The sequence below is a fragment of the Takifugu rubripes genome, unplaced genomic scaffold, assembly GCF_901000725.2.
Source record: "Takifugu rubripes unplaced genomic scaffold, fTakRub1.2, whole genome shotgun sequence".
NCBI classification, from domain to species: Eukaryota; Metazoa; Chordata; class Actinopteri; order Tetraodontiformes; family Tetraodontidae; genus Takifugu; species Takifugu rubripes.
The window spans coordinates 30,001-36,542 of NW_021821662.1; the positions used below are offsets into that span (position 1 = coordinate 30,001).

Consider the following 6,542-nt stretch of genomic DNA (forward strand, 5'->3'; position numbering starts at 1 on the left):
GATTCTCAGGTTTAGGTGGGTAGATTCTCAGGTTTAGCTGCGTAGATTCTCAGGTTAGGTGGGTAGATTCTCAGGTTTAGCTGCGTAGATTCTCAGGTTTAGGTGTGTAGATTCTCAGGTTAGCTGGGTAGATTCTCAGGTTTAGGTGGGTAGATTCTCAGGTTTAGGTGGGTAGATTCTCAGGTTTAGGTGGGTAGATTCTCAGGTTTAGGTGGGTAGATTCTCAGGTTTAGGTGGGTAGATTCTCAGGTTAGGTGGGTAGATTCTCAGGTTTAGGTGGGTAGATTCTCAGGTTAGGTGGGTAGATTCTCAGGTTTAGGTGGGTAGATTCTCAGGTTAGGTGGGTAGATGGCTAAAATGGCGCTGTCTCAGGCGGCAGCCAGTAGTAGCAGCTCCCTAAACATGGCTAAAATGGCGCTGTCTCAGGCGGCAGCCAGTAGTAGCAGCTCCCTAAACTTAATTGTTCTTTTTAAACTTTCGTAGTGTTTTCTATACTTGTTTACATTCTTTTCTATTTGGATTTTCTTTCTTTCTTTCCATTTTCAACTGGAGTATTCAGACACCATGTTTTGGAGGCTCGAATACTTTTTTCTCTGTTTTGCGGTGCTTGGGTTATTCGCGGCCCCCATCAGCTGTGCCGAGAAGCGGAGCGGTATTGTCTATACACGCGACCAGCTGATGGCTCTAAGACCACCATCCTTTGTGGTCGGAGAGAAGCCCCAAATCCCTAAGGAGGTGAGGAGGAAACAACGAGGGACTAAGGCTGGAGTTAAACAGAGGATGAAGAGGCGACGTTTTAAACCCTGCGTCCCCGTGGTCATAACGGGGAATGTCAGGTCCCTGGCGAATAAGATGGACGAGCTGGAGGCGCTCACACGGACCCAGCGGGAGTACAGAGAGGCCAGTATCATGTGTTTCACGGAGACGTGGCTCCATGGACTGATACCGGACTCTAATGTGACGATCGCTGGTTTCACCACTGTGCGAGCGGACCGAGACACCACCGCGGCCGGTAAGAAGAAAGGAGGGGGACTGGCCGTGTTCGTTAGCAACAGGTGGTGCAACCCGGAGCATATTCACGTCAAGGAGCGCGTGTGCAGTCCCGACGTGGAACTTATTGCTATCGGACTCCGTCCATACTATTTGCCACGGGAGTTTACTAACGTCATCGCCATCACCGTTTATATTCCCCCGACCGGTAAAGCGGACTCGGCCTGTGACGTCATCCACTCTGTCACGGCTGACCTGCAGACTAAACATCCCGGAGCCTTTATCCTCATCACAGGGGACTTCAATCATGCCTCCCTTAAGTCCACTCTCCCTACATTCCACCAGTATGTCCAGTGCAGCACGAGAGACAGGAAGACTTTGGATCTACTGTATGCTAATGTCACCAGAGCATACACTTCCACTGCACTCCCTCCGCTAGGCAAGTCTGACCACAATCTCGTGCTGCTCTCCCCATCATACACACCTGTGGTTCAGCAGCAACCAGTCACTGTGAGGACTGTTATGAAATGGTCTGATGGTGCCGTGGACTGTCTGCGGGATGCCCTGGAGACCACCAACTGGTCTGCTCTCTGTGAACCACATGGTGAGGACCTGGATGGACTGACAGACTGTGTTTCCGACTACATCAAGTTCTGCACTGAGAACTCCGTCCCCACCAAGAAGGTACGCTGTTACCCAAACAACGAACCATGGGTGACAAGTGACCTGAAGGCCCTTTTGAATAAGAAGAAGAGGGCCTTCACTGCTGGGGACCCGGCTGAGCTCAGGAGTGTACAGAAGGAACTGAAACGCAGTCTGAAGGAGAGCAAGGACGCCTACAGGAAGAAGCTGGAGGAGAGACTGGAGAGGAACCAGACCAGGGATGTTTGGAGTGGGATGAGGACGATCACTGGCTTCCAGAAGAAAGGAATACGCTCAGCTGATGGGAACGTGGACCAAGCCAATGAGTTGAACCAGTTCTTCAACAGGTTTGACTCTAGCTCCCCCTCCCCCAGCTGTCCCAATATTCCTCTGGATAACAATGGGTCCCCTTCACACCTCCCAGAGCCCCTAACACCTCTGCCAACTTCTTCCCCCTCCCCCCTGCTGACACCCTACATGGATCCCAGCATGTCACCCATCCCCCCGACAGGACTATCCTTCACGTCTGGCCAGGTGAGGAGAGAGCTGGAGAGGCTCAACCAGAGAAAGGCTGCCGGACCGGACGGCATCAGCCCACGAGTGCTGAGGAACTGCTCCAGGCAGCTGTGTGGGATACTGCAGCACCTGTTCAACCAGAGCCTTCATCTTCAGAGGATCCCAGTGCTCTGGAAGACATCCTGCCTGGTCCCGGTGCCAAAGAAGACCCATCCTGTGGCACCGAGTGACTACAGGCCAATAGCACTGACCTCTCACATTATGAAGGTCATGGAGCGGCTGGTGCTGACACACCTCAGACCTCTGGTGAGCCCCTTTCAGGACCCTCTGCAGTTTGCCTATCAGCCCAAGGTGGGGGTTGATGACGCAGTGATATACCTGCTGCAGAGGGCTTACTCCTCCTTGGACAGACTAAACACCACAGTGCGGGTCATGTTCTTCGACTTCTCTTCTGCCTTCAATACCATCCAGCCAAGACTGCTGAGGGCGAAGTTGGAGAAGATGCAGATGGATGCTCCCCTTGTTTCTTGGATCGAGGACTACCTGACAGGTCGGCCACAGTTTGTGAGACTGCGGAGCTGTGTGTCCGACCCCCTGATGAGCAACACAGGAGCTCCTCAAGGAACTGTGCTCTCCCCATTCCTGTTCACCACCTACACAGCCGACTTCCAGTACCACTCTGAGACATGTCATCTCCAGAAGTACTCGGATGACACAGTCATAGTCGGGTGTGTGGAGAATGGACAGGAGGATGAATACAGGGACCTTGTGGAGAGTTTTGTCAGGTGGAGCAGGGAGAACCTTCTGCAGCTCAACGTGACCAAGACGAAGGAGATGGTGGTGGATTTCAGAAAAAGCAAGTCCCCACCCTCCCCAGTCTGCATCAGTGGGAAGGACGTGGAAATAGTCCCATCTTACAGGTTCCTGGGTGTTCAGCTGGACAATAAACTGGAGTGGTCCACAAACACCGATGCTGTCTACAAGAAGGCCATGAGCAGACTCTATTTCCTCAGGAGACTCAGGTCCTTCAGTGTTTGCAGCAGGATGCTCCAGATGTTCTACCAGTCTGTCATGGCTAGCACCATCTTCTCTGCTGTAGTGTGCTGGGGTGCAGGCATTAAAGCAAAGGATGCCAACAGACTCAACAAACTCATCAAAAAGGCAGGGTCTGTTGTTGGCTGTAGACTTGATAACTTGGACGAGGTGGTGAGGGACAGGATGGTGTTGAAACTGCGGACAATCATGGACAGTCCCTCCCACCCCCTCCATAACACAGTGGACAAACTGAGGAGCAGCTTCAGCAACAGACTCCTGCAGCCTCGCTGCTCCAAGGAACGGTACAGGAAGTCATTCCTGCCGTCCGCCATTAAACTGTACAATTCACTCAAACCAACTCAACAATAATTGTGTAATGTTTATGTTGTAATTTTATTTCTAATTTATTCTATATTTATGTATATATGCTTATAATATGTATATATTATATTATGTATATATTATATATATGCTTATAATATATGCTGTATATATGCTTATAACATTCTAATCTATCTGTATTTATTTTTTTCTGTCTCTTTACTCTGCATTCGCTGCTACTATAATTCAATTTCCCCACGGGGATGAATAAAGTCCATCTTAATCTTAGATTCTCAGGTTTAGGTGGGTAGATTCTCAGGTTTAGGTGGGTAGATGCTCAGGTTTAGGTGGGTAGATGCTCAGGTTTAGGTGGGTAGATGCTCAGGTTTAGGTGGGTAGATTCTCAGGTTTAGGTGGGTAGATGCTCAGGTTTAGGTGGGTAGATTCTCAGGTTAAGGTGCCACTAAACAGCTACTTTGCGTTACAGATTCAAATGTTCTATAATGATTTTGCTGCATACGGGCGTTGGATATTTTGCCCTTCACTCCAGCCGTGCAGGGTGTGTACTAAATGAAGTGTTTTACAGCTCTGTTCCTTTTATTATTTTATCAGTTTTATGTTACTGCACTAAACTGGCTACTGGACTTGATGTTGAGTTAATCATTTTACACATCTCTCATCCCAATTGCAGGGTGCCAATGGAAGGGTTCAAAAAAGGTAAATGTGACTGATTCCTGATTATCGCTGACTTTGATTTTGAAAACTAAATTCCATTTGTGCAGGAAAATAAAGTATATTATTTTTGGTCATTTGAAATATAAGTGGGATATGTTATGTGGTGATGTATAAGTGGTGGCATGTGTTTGACCCTGACTGCTAATGATTAACACATGGCATGTATGCATAGCCGGGCTGCAGAGTCGACACATGAGCAGGATGAGCCAAACTAATGCAAACATTTCTATTTCTTGAGTATTTGTTTGGCAGACACCATGTTATTGAAACAACTCTGGGCACAACAGTGGTTAAAGTATTGATAAAACAGGCACTACAGTAACAATGTCAAAACCAATGGAGAAGAGGCAATAAAGGAAGACAGCCGGTGTCGGCTCCTCCAAAATGCTGCGGTTGCCAGGGGAACCGAAAGAGCTGCTTAACCGCGCCCCCTACTGAGATCACAGAGCAATCGCACCACACAACCTCCGAGAGCAACACCGGATCTTAAATCCTTGGGTTTATATGTTAATCCACCTGCAGAGGGAGTCAGGCACACTAAGCTGGGACAGCTTGTCCTGTAGCAGAGCGGGGCGGATGGTGTTGAACGCAGAGCTGAAGTCCACGAACAGGATCCTCGCGTAGGTTCCCGGGGAGTCCAGATGCTGCAGGATGGAGTGAAGGGCCAGGTTGACCGCGTCGTCCACAGATCTGTTGGCTCTGTAGGCGGATCTTAAATCCTTGGGTTTATATGTTAATCCCTGTGGAGCACTTTGGTAAACTTTTATGTTTTTGGAAACGTGTTTAAAAAAAGTGAATTGAATTGTCTTGTCAATCAACTTAAAACAAAAGAGAAATGTAAAAATATGAGGGACTGCATTGTTGTTGCAAGAACTTAATTTGGCTTTTTAGAAATTTCTGTCATGTCGCACCTGTCTGCACCTGTAATTACAGGATACTGTTGTGTTGCTCATTGTGTCCTTTTTTAAAAACGCGCGCGCGCGCGCGCTACTGACTCACAACGCAATTCTGTTTTCTAGTCTGAGAATAAAGTATCTAACGTGCACTATTGTAACAGTCTGAGCGAGCAGCAACTTTTCTTCGAGTGACGTCATGTGGCTGGGCTGCTCTAGCCACAAAGGGGCTAAAATGGTGTGTCCCCCCCCCAGACAGGCCTGGGCCTCTTAAAATTGTACAAGTTCTGAGCACTGGTAAATCCAGTGTTGCCAGATTGTGTCGTATGCGTTAGTTTGAAAGCGCACAAGTCTGCCCTCTACTGGATGCGTGCGGTGCTCACAGTCAAGGGTCCGCCTGGGTTTATGTGGTGCGTTTTCAGTGTTTTCTCTCTCGTTTACAGGCTTTTAGGCCGAGCGAAACGCCATCATTGTGTTTTCAGCATGCTTCCTGCCAGACAGCAACTGTGACAATTACAGTTATGTCATGGAAAACCTTTTTCTGTAAGTAGACGCCACATGGAGCAGTATCCTCCAACAACGTTCATTTGGTCTGTTTTTGCCAGTTGTGTTTTTCTTTTGTTTCTTTGGTGTCAGACACCAAAAGTGTCCAAGAGTGAAGCTCAATAGTAAACAGATTTGAGCTCAACGGGGGCATGGAATTATGTTACAGTGACACAAACGGCTGTTTTCAAATTGTGAGCAGAGAGAGTGTGATTTACCCTGGTTTATGCAGGTACGTCATAAACACCTTGGAGTTAATGGTGGCAGAAGATTATATGATTGTGTACCTGAATGGCGCCACACCACGCAGGAGACTACCAGGATTTTCATGGATGAAAAAGTGCTATCAGATGATTGATCGAAGGTAATATTCACACATGCTGCCATCAAGGCCTGTTCTTCTGCATTCCTGTTTGCTACTGAATTTGAGTTTTTCCGATCAAATCCAGGGCAGAAACCGCGGGTGAGGCAGGGGCGAATTGTGCCTCACGTCTGACTGCATGATCCAATACAAACTGGGTTGCATGAGGTGTGCCAGTTTTTGTTCCTCAGCATATCGCTAATATGAACTTTACAGAAATAGTCGTTATGTGACCGGTGTATGTCTGCGTTGTGTTATTTTTGTGGTTGTGGTGCGTAGAGTAGCCACGGGACACAGTTGAACTTTTGGAGGCACTCTCCGTTTAATCTGGACAAAATAAAACAGCAAAATTAACATGTGCCGCTATTTGCTGATCCAGCCCAAACTCTTCCCAACACGAGAATTGCAAAAGGGCAAGAAAAACATACCTGGTCAAAAATAAAACAGCAAAATTAACATGTGCCGCTATTTGCTGATCCAGCCCAAACTACAGAGAAGACAACATG

General features: G+C 47.9%; 1 pseudogene; it reads left to right on the forward strand.

Annotated features, from left to right (window-relative positions):
* Nucleotides 1-6,542, forward strand: part of LOC115248731 (alpha-(1,3)-fucosyltransferase 9-like) — an 8,170-nt pseudogene extending 1,628 nt beyond the window's left edge.